We start from the raw sequence: 16,692 nt of genomic DNA, 5'->3' as shown, positions 1-16,692 counted from the left end.
CTTTTCCTGGAATATTAAAGAACTATTATCTGTGCTTTTCTGGCATTTTCTGTGGACCTCTGACTTCCTCCCCATTGTTCAGTCTAACCTTCCTCTCTAATGTATATTCACTAGTTAATAGAAAACACCCTCAACCCCTTCTTCCTCCTCCTTCTCTATCTATCTGGTCCTTAATTTTCCAAAGTATATACCTGACTCGAATCATGTCCTGGTGGGTCACTCTTTGATCCCCTCCTCCTGACCCTTACTTAGGAGGTAAGCTAGGCTCCCTCTATATTTTCTTCCCACTCTCTTCTCCAATGTTGAATGCATGTTGATTTAAGCCCAGCCACCACCTCATGACTGTTTCTCTTTCCTTCCTCTTAGTAGTCCTTAATGTTCTTATCTGCCCAATTTTTGGCTGATTCTTCTTTGCTTAACTTCACTACTTCTACTGAAAATCACTATTTTGTTGCTTTTCCAATGAACCTAACCTGCAAACTTTTGGAGTAAACTGTGAATTAAAACATAAACCTTTTCTTACCCTCTTGAACCAGAGCACCTTCTATTGATTTCATTACTATAAAAGAAACCACATTGGTCCTTAAGACTCCTTCCCCAAGACATTCTACCAGTTGCATGCATAATTATGGATGGAGGTAGGAAATAAAACATTTCCACAATTGACAAGATATGACAATACTCTATAAAAAAGGTGAAATAGGAGGTGGAGCCAAGTTGGTAGAGAAAAGGCAAAGACTAATTTGCTACTCCCCAAACCCCTCCAAATACCTTTTTAAAAAAATATATTTCTTTGTATTTTATTTATTTTTTTCCAACCTCATACAATAGTTGTTTTCATCGATCATTTTTGGCAAGGTTTTGAGTTTTACATTTTTCTGTCTCCCTTCCTTCATTCTCTCCTCCTGATGGAATGCAATCTTCTATAAGCTCTACATTTATAAACACAAGTCTTTTAGAATTGTCTTTGATTATTCTAATGCTGAAATAAACAAGTTTATAATAGTTGATCATCTCCCCATGTTGCTGGTGAGAACAATGTTCTTCTGGTTCTGCCCATTGTACTCAGCATCAGTTCATGCAATTCTTTCCAGAATTTTCTGAAATCCTATCTTTCATTATTACTTATAGAACAAGAGTTCTCATCACACTCATATGCCACAACTTGTTTAGCCATTCTCCAACTGATAGATATCCCCTAAATTTCTAATTCTTTGCCACTATAAAAATAGCTGCTTTGAATAATTTTATACATTTAGAGCATTAGCTTATTTTGTGATCTCTTCAGGATACAGACCTAGTAGTGGAGTGGTATTATTGGATCAAAGTATATGGATGGTTTTATTTCCTAATGGGAATAATTCCAAATTGCTCTCCAGAAAGGTAGAATCTGTTCACAACTCCACCAACAAATCATTGGTGTCTCAGTTTCCCACATCCCCTCCAGCATTGATTATTTTCTTTTTTGTCATGTTGACCTATCTGATAGGTATGCAGTGGTGCCTCAGAGTTGTTTTCATTTTCATTTCTTTAACCAATAATGAATTAGAGCATTTTTCCATATCCCAATTCCTTTAAAAATGAATCTAAAAATACTCCAAAGCAACAGGATACACAAAAAGCTAAAGTGAAAACAGTCCAAGACAACATGGAAGGTAGGGAGGAGGGCCTGTTGCTTCAGGGTGAGAAAAACATTCCAGCACAGGCCAGGACAGTGCAGACTGGCCCCAGGTATGGGGAAGATTGAATCAATAGTAGCAGTGACAGTCTTCAGACCCCGCAGCCCTGAGGGACCAATTACAACTAAAGGTGCTTCCTTTTTCCATTTACTCAATTCTATATTTAAATCTGTAGAGGTCTATTTAAAAGGTCTTCCACACTAAGAAGAGAATGGAACTCATTCCATCTCAGGCTGCATCAGTCCAGCCCCGAACCTAGCAAACCAAAAGCAGGTTTGGGAGCACTGAATCCACAGCAGCAGCTGCATCTGGAGCTCTTAGCTCACATTTTAAGGGAATCAAACAATAGCTAAATGGAGATTACAGGATTTTTTTTAGTAACAATGTTGCTTTGCCAATACCTGGTTGTGTCCACAGTGGCAGTGTGAGGAGAAGCACTACCACACCAGTTTGTGGTTTCAGGGACCCTGGGACCCTCCTCAAAATTTCAGGGCAGAAAAGAGTACTTATATACATTCACAGACCAGAGCATAGGCCAGGAGAGTAGAAAATCCTCTCTTTAAGTCCTATCACCTTGGAAGAACTGAAAACTTATAGGTCCCCAGAAGTCTATTTCAATATAGTTGCACAAAACCCCAGACATTGAACTGTGCATCCTTCAATGTGGAAGCAGAGCCCTACATTAAAAAAAAGTTGTAAAATTAAGTCATAGACTTGGAAAATGAGCAGACAACAGAAGCAATATAACATTACTATGGTTACACGGAAGTTCAAAACATATACTCAGAAAAAAAATAAAAAGTCACTTCTTAACATCATGTTGTTCTACTTTTTAGCTCTTCTGATGTCAAATCATACAACATTGTGATGATGCAATTTACCACATTCTATTTCTCTTCCCTTCTTCCCTTCTCAATACAATCCCTTTTTTGATGTCATAGTTTTTTTTCAAAGCATCCTAATCAAAATCAACTTGTGCCATACCTTCTAAGTAAATTCCCTCTAATAGAGATACAATCCTGTACAATCCTACTCTTTTTAATTCCATTCTCTAACTCCTTTCATCCTATCCCTGAGCAGAAGAGTTTTGCATCTGAGTACACTTTCCTATGATCTTCCTTCTCTTCTATCACCTACTCCCCTTTTCCCTCCCCCATTCCTTTCCTCTCATTTTTCTCTAGGGAAGAAAGATTTCTATACTCTATTAAGTATGTATTTTATTTCCTTTCTGAGCCATATCTGATGAGAATGAAGTTTCACTCATTCCACCCCCCTTGCCTTCTTCCATTCCACTCCAGTGTAAAAACTTTTTCTTGACTCTTATGCAAAATATCTTGGCCCCTTCTTCCTCTCTTTTCTCTTCCTCCCATTACTTTCCTTTATCACCCACTGACTCCATCTTTGTACTATATTATATCAATATATTCATCTCCTTCTTGTGCCTTGTCTATATGTGATCTTTCTAACTGCTCTTATAAATGAGCAAGTTCATATGAGTTATGAAAATCTTCTTCCCATGCAGGAAAACAAGCAGTTAAACATCATTAAGTTCCTCCACAGTTAGTCCTTCTTGTCCATCCCCTTTATGGCTCACTAGAGTCCTGTACATGAATATCAAACTTTCTGCTAAGCTCTGCTTGTTTCAATAGGAAAGTATGAAAGTCTCCTATTTCCTTGAAAGTCCATCTTTTCCCCTGAAAGAGGAAGTTCAGTTTTTCTGGGTAGTTGATTCTCACTTGTAAACCAAAATCTTGTTCCTCCCGGAATATCATACTCTAAGTCCTATGAACCCTTAATGTAGATGCTGCCAGATCCTTTGTAATCTTGACTATAGAGCCATGGTAGTTGAATTCTTTGTTTCTGGAAACTTTTTTAATATTTTCTCTTTGACTTGGGAGTTTTGGAATTTGGCTTTAATATTCCTGGAAGTTTTTCTCTTGGGATCTCTTTCAGGTGGTGACTGGTGAATACCCTCAATTTCTATTTTACCCTGTGCTTCTAGAATCTCAGGGCAATTTTGTTGTATTATTTCTTGAAAAATGATGTCTAGGCTCTTTCCCTGGTCATGACTTTCAGGTAGCCCAGTAATTTTAAAATGATCTCTTCTGGATCTTTTTTTGAGGTCAGTTCTTTTTCCAATGAGATAGTTCACATTTTCTTCTAATTTTTTTGGCACAATTTTATTTCTTCCTGATTTCTCACAAAGTCATCAACTTCCTTTAGTTCAATTCTGCATTTGAAGGAGTTATTTTATTCAGAGAGATTTTTTACCTCCTTTTCCATCTGGCCAATTCTGCTTTTTAAGGAATTCTTTTCCTCATTTGCCTTTTGTTTTGCTTTTTTTTTTCCATTTGGCCTAAACTGTTTTTTTTTTCTTTTTGCAAGGCAATGGAGTTAAGTGACTTGCCCAAGGTCATAAGCTAGGTAATTATTAAGTGTCTGAGGTCACATTTGAACTCAGGTCGTCCTGACTTGAGGCCAATGCTCTATCCACTGAGATACCCTCCTAAACTGGTTTTTAACGTATTATTTTCTTCAGTAATTTTGTATTTCTTTCACTAAGCTGTTGACTTGGTTTTCATGATTTATCTGCATAGTTCTCTTTTCTCCTCCCAATTTTTCTTCTGCCTCCCTTAATTGTTTTTCAAAGTGTTTTTTGAGCTCATCTAAAGCCTGAACCCATTTTGTATTTCTCTTGGAGGCCTTGGATACAGAAGCTTCACATTTGTCTTCTTCTGAGTATGTAGTTTGGTCCTCCATGGGGGCAAAATAATTTTCTGTGTCAAATTATTTTCCTTTTGTTTGCACATTTCCTCAGCCTATATTTAATTTACAATACTTGCAAAGCTTTGGGTGGCTTGGGGGGCAATCCACAGGGACTTTAATTCATCCAAGGTCTTATGAGAGACTCTGACTGCTCTCTTGCCTGTACTATGGGATGTGGATGGTAAGAGTTCCCCCTCTGCCCTGGAGTTGTGAAGATGGTCCCTGCTCAGCTGTGGTGGTGTTGTGGAGGCCTAAACTGCACCCTGGATCTGAGTGTTGGCAACCAACACTCAGTTCTGCCTCAAGGGGAGCAGAGAAGCCTTTGTAGTCTCCCTCAACCTCCTTACCATCTATGGACTGAGAGCTCTGGACATACTGAGTGGCTCTACTGATTTGCATTGCAGGTTCTCACCATCAGGCTACTCTGAGGCTGGTGCTCCACTCTAATGCAGCAGAGTTCTCTCAACACCCCTTCCAGCTTTCCCTGGTAAATGTTGGGCCAAGAGGTCTGGAAACCAACCACTCTGCCACAGATCCAGGTCCCCCAGGGATCCAGGAGCTCTCAGGGACCCAGGTGACCAACCGAGCTGCACTGTGCTGTTTCTGTGCTGTGCTGTGGCTGGGGCTCTTTCCAACACCCTCCTGGTGAAACAGACCTCTCCTGCAGAACTTCTAAGCTGTTTTGGACTGGGAAATTGTATAACTCAGTCTTTCTGTGGGTTCTGCTTCTCTAAAATTTGGTTAGAATCATAATTTTACAGCTTTTGGATTTTGGGGGATAAAAACTTTCTGGGAATTCCTGAATTCATGATTCCATTTTGGTTTTGCCCCAATTAATGTTGTTTTTGAGGGAAGCCTGAGAGAACTAGGGAAGTTCCTGGTTTCTCTTTACCATCTTGGTTCTGCTCCCCACTTACCTAATTATTTAGCTACTATTCATATGTCATTTTTTCAGACTTTTTAAACTGATTATCACACTTTAAAGACTAGTTTTTGAGCACACCTTCTAAAATATGGTGCAGAATTAAATATGTAGTAGATTTGAACTTGACAACATGTCATATAGAAGAATATATTTGATTTCTTCAGATTAACAAAAAGAAAAGTCTTCCAAATTTCTTGACCTATCAGATGAAATATTTTGAGATGTTGATTTTACTCTATAACTATGGCTCTATAACCTTAAACTCATCACTTAATATCCCCCCATGTTAATTTTCTTAATACTCATATAAAGATGAAAATGTTTGCCTTTTTCACAAGTTGCCTCAAAGCTCAGATAATATATAATACATGGAATTACTTTGGAAAACATTAAATGTCATGACAAAGCAGTATGTTGCTGCTTACTATATTTTAAATGCATTGATCTACACATAGGTTTTATTCTTTTTTCTAATGTCTTTGAAGGATAGTGGTGCTTTCAATAGAAAAAATTGCTTTTGTGTTTGGAAGTGACGCATGATATTCCATGACAGGGAATTGTCCAGGTTGGTAGAAAGACTTGTGGTGAAGGAAGTCAGAGAACCTTGAATCCAGATTTAGAGATGTTTTGAATCTAGGAAAGCACAGAATCTTTAGCATCAAGTTATAGACTTGAAGTTAAAAAAGAACTCAAAGGTCATCCAGTACAAATTTTTCATTTTTCTAAATAAGGAAACTGAAACCCAGAGGTATAACATGATCTGGTCCTCATGATAAGGAAACAAAGTCTCTATAAGGGCAAGTGATTTGTACAAGATTAAGTATCTGAGTAATTTTATGTCTAAGGAATCAATATACCTTTTCCTTAAGAAAAATATGTAAAGCTAGCATTGTCTGTTTCAAATTACAGAAGACACTAAACCAGTCATTGGTAGAAGGAAAAATAAGCAATGAACCACATAAATAACAGACTTAAATAGTCCATTTTCTGCTTTCTCTACTGATCCCCATCCCCCCATAAGATGCTTAATTTAACATTTTATAGAAAAAAATACACCCACCTCCACAATGGGCAGTTGAGAAAATCAGTAATGAGTCCAATTGCAAAACTCTGCAGCTTCCTGTTTTGATTCTGTGGTAAAGGTCTGAGAAAACAGATGGAATGATATTGTAAAGGTCAGGTGAAGCAGGAAAATCTGTAAATACACAACTTTTTGTGCCAAGTTGGGGTTAGAGGTTATTCCAGACCCAGTGGGGTTCTAGAAAAAAAAGGCTATACTCCCACCCTTAGAAATACATATCTAATAAGAGTAGTAAATTTTTAGTTCTATACCCAAAAGTATTAATTCTATTGATAATGATCTATCATAGTGCTTTATTACTGTACACAAAGCTGTTGGCAAATGTAAAATTTTGGCATAGAAACTGCATAAATTAGTAGCCTCATTACAGAGTAATATTGGCATACGACTTGTCCTCAGTCAGATCAGCATGCTGCTTGAGACAAAAATTATTTTCTGTATGTGCTGAACATCTTAAAGTCTTCAACCTGGGACATAGCGTTTTGTTTGGGGGAAGCTCTCATGTTTTTTAATTGTGGGTAATGGAATTGATTTTATCTTAATTTTAATAAGGGCTTGCTACATATCTAATTCTCTTCAGTTCATTGGTTCACCTAAAGCATAGGTGATATCACCTTTACCTTCAAATTATCACTTAGGCACTTCAATGTACATATCACTGTCACTTTGAGATAGTTTAGAATCTGACATACCAAATCACCCAAATAACAAACTAAACCTTTAAGGATGTTGAAGACAAGACTTTAATGTCATTGTATATCACCAGAAATTCAAATACCAAAAAAAAAAAAAAAGAATACAACTTACAGTAGAAAAAAGAAAATAAAATACATGCAGAAAGGGACTCAGCAATCATCTAATATTATAATTTTTTATTATTTTACAGAGTAAAAAATTTCCAGAGACCTTAGATATCTATTGAAAAGATGTATAGCTAAGAAAATATATTCAAGAAAGAGAATGTCAAAGTGCTTTGATAAAGTTCAAAAAGTGTTCAAAAATTCTAAGTCAAGAACTGATATTAAGATGTTAACATGCCATTATGATTTTCTTATCTGAAAATATGACATTTTAAATTACATTTATATTTCTTCCCAATTCTTCCAAGAATTTTGAAAAATAAAATTTTCCTTTTCACTACTATCCTTATACCACAGTAAGAAAATAAGGATTTTTTTCTTAAATCTCTAGTACACATTGATTTCAGTAAATCTCTTTGATATTATTATTTTCTTTATAGGAACTGATTATCACTTCCCTGTGCCTTCTCTAACTGTAAAATTCCAATTTGTTCTTTTTGTAAATCTCTCATAGTAGTTTTGCCTAATTAACTATTTATCTTCTCCAAGTTCTTTTATTTTTTTCAGAAGTGAGTACATCAGTCAATTCAACTTTACTTGGACTTACATATACTTTCATGTTTAATCATTCATGAAACATTAGATAAACTTTTGTCCCCATTCCCAGGTTTTCTCTTTTCTTGTTCAGAGACTACCAGGGTCTCAGGAATATGTTTAATATAAACATCACTAAAGTCTTTGTCATCATAGTTTCGTGGGAATTCTTATTGAGGAGTTTACATTTATTCAATGTCAACAACTAGAGAAGTTGAAAAGGTCAGAGGGAAGGGCTAGCTGCTTCCATAAACTACCTTAATTTTCTGTTTCTCCATGCTCCCTAAATGAAAACATTTCAAAGGGTTCTCTCAGTTTCTTCAGTGAGCCATAGCTGAAGGATCAATGCATAATCTATTTGCCTCTGATAAAAATTATACCTCAATATATGCTAATCACTCACAAACAACTCAGACTGCTGCAACTCATAGTTGTTTCATTAGCTAATCATTATTTCTATCATAGCAGCAGAATCAGAGGGAAAAGAAAACAAACTCTTGATATTCATTAGTAGTCAGGAGCTAATCCTACCTCCAGATCTTAGTTTTCTTGCCTCATGACACAGTTACAGTATCTAGAGTATCTCATCTCCTTCTATCTTACTATATAATTTACCTATATCACTTTCTCAGATTGCTTGACCTTGAATATATAATTTATATAATTTTTTCTTACTTATAATTATCTTTAACACTGTGGTTGCTTTTTTCTCCTTCATTATCTAAGAAGATCAAAATGACATCACTTTGAGACAAATTTCAGTGTGTCCCATCGTGGCACATCAGACCAAGAATGTTCTACCACAGGTCAGGCACAAATGGTCCATGTGAACAACTAAAGGGCTTACTCTAAACTTATATATGTCATGTTTCCTTTGAGCTGATTCAATTATGTCTTCCTCATGGAATGCAGCAACTCACTGATAAGGGCATGCTATGCTGCAAAATCTTGTGCCAGTGTTTCCCATGCTATTCAATCAATTCTAAATTCTCAAGAGAGACCTTCAGGGTGTCCTGGTATTACATTTTTTCTGACTCCCTTGAGAGCACTTGCCTTGTGTTAGTTCTCCACAAAATAGTCTTTTTGGCAAGCATACTTCTGGCATTATAACAATGTCTCTAGTCCATCATAGTTGCACTCACTGTAGTAATGTTGGAATTCTTGGCAATTTAAGCATGAGAAATAATCTTCTGGTACCTTTTCCTACTAGATGTTTATCAGAATCTTCCTAAAACAATTTAAATGGAAGCAATTCAGTATAACATAGTATATAGCACACTGTCAAAAAACAAACATTATTATCTTTGACACTAAAACCAAAACCTACTTAAACCCTTTTTACATTTTTATTGCAATTTTTGACATATAAGTTTTCTTTTTTGTGATATTTAGGGATCTATGATTAGAAGCCAATTTGTTTCAGAAATTATGTAGTCCAAAATATTCTTTGTACAGATGAGAAAATAAAGGACAGAAAAGGGAAGTAGGCTCAGAAAATAAATAATCAAAATTTTGGAAAGTAAAAAAATCTACATATTGACAAATATGTGACAAAAAGATGCACCTTCTTGATAACCTATAAATATCACAGACTCAAATTAGTTCTTTGTATATATTTTATACCTACAATTTATTTATTCACATATATTTTCTTCCCATAATTTATATATTAATATCCCCACAATTTTTACATATAAATTTCCAATTTAAATGAAACTCAGAATTTAAAATATTAATATTTATTGTAACATTTTAAGATTTCTAAAGAACTTTTATATTCATCAACTTATTGGAGCCAAATTCAAGTGAAATATTAACTATATCTATTTTTATCTTTATCATACAGATTTTTAAAAACAAAAGCAGTACAATATCTTTAAACTCAGCGAGCAGTTAAGTGGATTGTCCTAAGTGTTATATTTCTAAATGTGTCTGCCTAAGAAGAAATTTTAAGCCAGGTCTTTCTGAACTCAAGTTCAACATTCTACCTATTATGCTGAGCTGCCTCCAAGGATATGATGTCATTAAAAGGAAAAGCTATTGTGGCAAGAAGGAACTTGAAAGCATCATAGATTTTCCCAAAATTAATGCATACTTATATTGTCTTAGCAAATTTTCAGCCCAGTTAATTGCTCATCTGCTGCACCTCTACAACATATATCTATATAGTGTTGGAAAAATTAAAAGAGCTACCATGTAATTTTCAATTGTTATAAATCATAACTCAAATTATTGTTTTGTTGAGTTCAAAATTAAAAAATTGATAGAAAAATATTAATTCTGCAGATTAAACTTAAATGTACTTTTTTTTCATTTGAAGCTGGTTGTTTGACATTTACTAGCACACTACTGTTAAAAGGTGTTAGATGCTATGTTAGGCATGGAGTTTGTCAAGGAAAAAAATAGTCTCTTGACTCTAGGAGCTTTAATCCCACCTGCCTGTGTTATTGAAATAAAATGTAATGAACTTGAGTAGAGCAAATGCTACATAATTTTATAGAAAAGCTTGGGTATACAGACTTGGCTTGATTTTGATATGTTGCTAGAGGGCCCCCTTGAATCTAAACATATTTACTTCAAGGTATGGTTATTCCCAAATGTTTACTTATTCAAAAGAGGAAGAGTGGTCAAAAAAATACCATAGATTTTCCAGCAAAGATGACAAATATTAATACATAAATTTTAAAAATATATATGAGTATAATATTTTTACCATGGATATTATGCCACTAATATCTTAAAATATATTATTACATACTCTTTTAATTAAAATTTCTAAAATCAGGAGAGCACAATGATGATGATGATGATAATGATAAAAACTATTAAGGAATGATTATGCAAAATATTAAATATTTAAAATCTCAGTTGATCAAAACCCATGGGAAGACTCTGTTATGGTTATTTCCACTTTAAAGTTGAAGGCTGTTTGGTTCTTGTCCTTCATTATTGAAGAAAAGGAAATTGACATCTCTGTGTTTGAGACAAATTACAGTGTGGCCTGTTGTGATTGATCACACCAATATGAACTCAGAATACTCTTCCACAGGTGGGGCACAAATAATCCATTTGAACACCTGGGGTGGGTACCCTAACCTTATGGATGTCACATTTTCTTTGAACTGCTTCAATTTTGCCTTCCTTATAAAGAGTAGCACTCTCACTGATGAAGGCTCACCATACTGGGAATCAATTCTAAAGTTGTAGCTGAAGGAACTATGATTCAGACTAGTCCAAATTTAAATATCAACTTGAACTAGTTCATAAACTAATATACACCAAGATTTAAGCTTAAAATGTCCTAAGAACTTGCTGTAGCCTGAATGTCTTTTATAGTAATTAGCAAAACGTTTAGCAATAATGACAACGATAATAAAAGTATAAATTTCTTTATTCCAAAAATGTGATTTCATTTGTGTTGCTCACAAAAGCTAATTTGTACCTACTCCAGCAACTTAGTCTTAGAAAATTGCCTGACATGCAGAGTTTCTGTTACTTATTCAAGTTCATATTGCTAGAATATATTAGAAATAAGGAGTGCTGTTGTTCTCTAAGAAACAATGAATGGATTTGAGAAAAACATGGAACTAATTGTATGAACTGATATTAAGAGAAGGATGCAGAACCTAGAGAGCATTATACAAATTAACAACAACATTGTGAGTTGATCCACTATGATGGATGAAACACCTCTCAGCAGTTCAGAGATCTAGGATACCCCTAAGAGACCTGTTATGGACAATGTCATTCACATCCATATTTTTAAAAAGATACCAAATGTGCCACAGAATCTGAATGAAGAGTAGATTTACTTTTAAATTTTTTTCTTTTACTTTATTTATCTAAGGCAATGAGGTTAAGTGACTTGCCCAAGGTCTGAGGCTGGATTTGAACTCAGGTCCTCATGACTCCAGGTCTGTTGTTCTATCCACTGTTCCACCTAGCTGCCCTTGAGTTTTTAAAAACTTATATTTTTCCTTCCTATCCCATCATTTTCTTTCTTTTCCATTAGTCCTAATTACTCATATTCAAAATGACTAATATGTAAACATGTTAAACACAAATGTATGTGAATACCCACTTTACTGTTTGCCATTGAGTGGAGGGGAGTGGGAAGGGAGGGTGAAAGAAAATTGTGTAACTTTCAAATATGTATGTGGATAAATATTGAAAAAAACTTTCAAAATATGTATTTGGAAAAATAAAAGAAAACATCAGTCAAAAAAAGTAGTTTTTAACCTACATCCTCCTGTCTCTAGGATTCTGAAACAAACTTCTAGCAGTCACATATATTCTGTTTACAAAGTCAATACACTTTTGATTTTGCTACATTGCATCAAAAAACAATTTTACATGTGATAGTTTTTGAAATGTTTTCCTTACAGAAACCCTAGCCTTATTTTACAAATGAGAAAAAAGAGACAAAAATAAAGTATTTTTCTAATCTCAAAATAGTGAATGAAAGCAATGAGACACAAAACTAAACTGTGTGAGACACATGATGATACTTTTTCATTGTTAGCATACTGCTTAGATGTTGAAAATTGTTCAGTTTTAGCAATATATACTCACAACATGGTTATTCACTCCAAAGGAAACAGTATTTCACTTGATTTGTGTTTATTTCCTCATGCCAATGCCAGAAAATATATTTTATCCTAAATGCTATCAGTAAAAGGATGATCTTCCTTCAAATTTTATTTTAGCTTAAATGCCTTACATTGATCTCTATTTCACATATGATGATTGGGTCATCTGAATAGAAAGAAGTTATTGATATCCCATTTAAATACTTTAGTTTCTCTTTTTTTTAAATGTGTGTTGCCTTTAGGAAGAAATAATAAAACTGAATGCAAAGAAGGATCAAAATTAGAGACTTGTCTGGCATTTTCAAAAACACTTGACTCAACTGAAACTCATAATAGTATTTGAATATCACTTTCCATTTTGTTATTTCAAAGAAGGACTCATTCATAGGATTATTAATAAAATTTGATAAATATAAAATAAAGAAATTCATTATATATTTAATAGAAAGGCTAATTGCAAAATCATTCATGAATAAATGTATTTAACTCTACATACTATCCCTGCCAAGGTGATCATAATCCTCCATCATCTCCTTATGATGAAAAATTCTTATAAAACTTTACCCATAATCTTACATTAAATCTATCAGATATGTCCCAATTGGTCTATTAATTGTCTCAGTGATCCAATGTCCTACTAGTTTCTTCTGTTTTCCTCCTTCTTGGTACAGATTCAATCCACCATTATTTATTGTCAATTATGTCCTTTATCAAGTTTTACCGTCTAAATCTTGAATGCAAGTGATTCCTGATTTTGGATAGCCAGATATGACTTACTAAAAATAACTATAAATCTTTCCAGTGTGATTTGGCTTATTTCCCTAGGATGCAATGTTCAATGATCTGTGGATAAATGATATCACAAGGACAAAATAAGTGTTAAAGATAGAGACTTTTATTTATTTTGCATAAATCAAACAAGATGCAGTCCAAACTCATAGCCTACTCAATTCATTCAATTAATCCTATATTCAAATAGCTCTACATCTGAATCACCTTTCCAAGTTACATGTTTGTATTTATTAATTAATTGTTAATTTATCCTATGTAAATCTTCCAGAAAGCAGAGTATTTTAAATTATGGAGTTTATCAATAATTTTTTTCAATGAAAATAAAAGTCAAATTAGAATCAATAAAAATGAGACTTACATAGACAGTTAAATCCAAATGACAGTGAATTCAGTACAGTAATTAACATGGTATGTGTGAATGAAATTAAATTAGGGTCAGAATGTATCATTCTCAATGGGGTAGAGTCAGTACCAGAAAGGCTCATGGAATAAATGAATTAGATTATTTTAATCTTTATTACATTTGAAGCATATAAAACAAATTTAAATAATTTCTATTGAAGTTAAAACTATCACATGTGTCATTTTACTTATTATTGTTAATTTTGGTAAGAACATAATCAATTGGTTTTAAGAAAATTATAATCTAATTCCTCTTTCACAACATCTAATTCCTCATAAAATTGTCAAGCACAAATATACATGAACAACTTTTACCAGACTGCTTGCTGCCATGGGAAGGGCAAAGGGAAAGGGGAAGGGAAGAGAGGATGGTAAACTACCATTGTGTGTCATTGGAAAAATAAAATGAAATTTCAGTTAAGAAAGGAAAGAAAATGTTCAACTTGCAAAATGTAGCTCAAAATTCTCAAAAGAAGTTATAATTGTTTAGATTTTAAAATTTAAGTTCAATTGTCTTATATCTTTTATCATCTTTAATTTTTAAGTACAATAAAAGTCCATATAAATATTTGAATCATTTTAGATAACATGTAATAGAAGAAGTGAAATTAGTACAAAGAAAGATAATAATCAAAGTTTAATCAATTTAAACACAAACAACAGCAACTAGAAAATGTTCAGATTCAGAAAATACAGTAATTTTCAATGGGAGTTAAAATATTTTTGTTTATGGAGAATTTTTTTGTCTTTTTATTCATATGGAAGTGTCATCTGCCAATAGTAAGAAACCCAGAATTTTTAAATGATACCTTGAATATATAAATGTAGACTTTATTGGGAAGATGAAAAAAGTTCCAGAGAAAAATAGATGTTATTAGTCAGAAAAAGAAAATCTCTTCAAAAGATTTTTTATATAACAAGAATTCCTCATATCAGGTAAAACTTGCTTAGAAGTATAAAATGCACTCAACAGGGGAATAGTCATCACTGCTTACAGGTTTTCACATGGTCAAATTGATGAGTCGCCTGAAAAGTCACTTGAAATGATTTCACTTAAAGATAATGTAATAGAAAAATAATATTGTGCATAAGCCTGAAGGTCTTTTCAATAAATCAATTAAGTAATTAATATCATCTGATAGTAAGACAGAAAATAAAGAAGCAAATATAACTAAAGATATTGATTATTTGACCATATTTTCTTGAAAGTAATGTTGGAGAAGACTTTCAAATATTGAACATAATGCTACTTCAAGATGAATTTTCAATATCATAGACAGATTTTTAGATGAAAATGCTCTAATATGAGAGAATTATATTTATGTGTGCACTACATAGGCATCAAGGCAAAATGTATTCTGTCAGAAATTATAAAAATATTGTTCACCCTAAAGTTTAGACTTATTACATGCTACAAAAGAAATCATTCATTTCAATATATAAGAGTGAAGATTGTGGAGAGAATGGAATAACTAAGTACATCTTCCAGGAATTTGTAAAGCAAATCAAGATTGATTTTGTGCTCTAGCGATGATAATTCTCTCTCTTGGTTAGCATCATGCAGTTCAGGGAAGGAGCATTGTTTTTAATGTGGCCAGAAAAGAATGGGGACTGTGTTCTTTATTTTTTCTTAGGACGCTGGGTAATATTTTACTTCATACCAGTTTATCCATCATACCAAGTATAATGTGGTTAAAATAATTCTTGGGACTGGGGTACTAATCAGGATATGTTTGTACTTTATTCTGAACTGCTTGCAAATTAAAGAATGAAGCTGGTTTGGAAGTATAATGGAAAATATATTTTCAGTTGACAACATAGTGAGGGCAGAACATTCAGAATCTATACAAGTTATTCAGGGACCAGTGAAAGTAGTCAACTTTAACTTGTCTTATATTAAATTATATTAAATCTTTATTTATTAGATAAATATAAATTAAAACAAAATTGAGATATTGCTTTACACCTCTCAATTTTATTGAAATGATTGAAAAGAAATGTACCAAATATTGAATGGGATGAGGAAATTTGGGAAAATAATTCATTGCTAGTGGAATTCTGACCTGATGCAAACATTTTCAAGAGTAAATTGGGAGGCAGCTAGGTGGCCCAGTGGATAGAGCACCAGCCCTGGGGTCAGGAGTACCTGAGTTCAAATCCAGCCGCAAATACTTAATAATTACCTAGCTGTGTGGCCTTGGGCAAGTCACTTAACCCCATTTGCCTTGCAAAAAAAAACCTTAAAAAAAAAGAGTAAATTGGAATTATGCCCAAGGAGTTGTTAAATTGCCTATAACTTTTGGTCCAACAATGCCATTAGTAAGTCTATTTGGAAAGATGATTAGGAAAAAAGGGGAAAGAACTTATGTGTCTAAAATCTTTATAGCAAAGATGAACTCATTTGTTCTGAGATCCTTGACTTTCACAAAATAAATGGTAAAAAGAGCAGAACTAAGGCAGTGTTGAATAAGTTAAAACAATATTGTTTTAAGAACAACTTTGAATGGATGCATTATTTTGACTATTATACTTAATTGCAAAGAACTTATAAAGAAAGACATTATCTGCAACCAGAGAAAGAAATTATAAAGGAAAGTATATATATATATATATATATATATATATATATATATATATATATATGTGTATATATATATATATATATACATATATATGTATATATATATATGAATATGTATATATGTAAATAAAGATAACAAGTATTATTGATATCATATCCATTTTAATAACCAAGAAACAAAAATTATCACATGATTGATTCCACAATAACAACCCCTAGGACTAACTATCTCTTCTTCTGCCTCAGAAATCTACTTTTGATTCATCTTTCTCCCATTTTAACTCTCTTTTTAAAAAGCCTACACTTGACTTTTGGGGGCAAAGCCAAGACTGCAGGATAGAGAAATAGAGAAAGCATTTGACTAAACTTTTTCAACATTCTTCTTCAAAAAATTTTAAAATATTGTCTCAAATCAAATTTTGGAGTGGAATAGTGATCAAAGGGTCAGTGAGAAATTCTTTCATCTCAAGACAACTTAGTAAC

Source organism: Macrotis lagotis, chromosome 1 (assembly GCF_037893015.1).
Source record: "Macrotis lagotis isolate mMagLag1 chromosome 1, bilby.v1.9.chrom.fasta, whole genome shotgun sequence".
Lineage (NCBI taxonomy): Eukaryota > Metazoa > Chordata > Mammalia > Peramelemorphia > Peramelidae > Macrotis > Macrotis lagotis.
The sequence above is the reverse complement of the archived record's forward strand: the minus strand, read 5'-3'. Positions refer to the sequence as shown.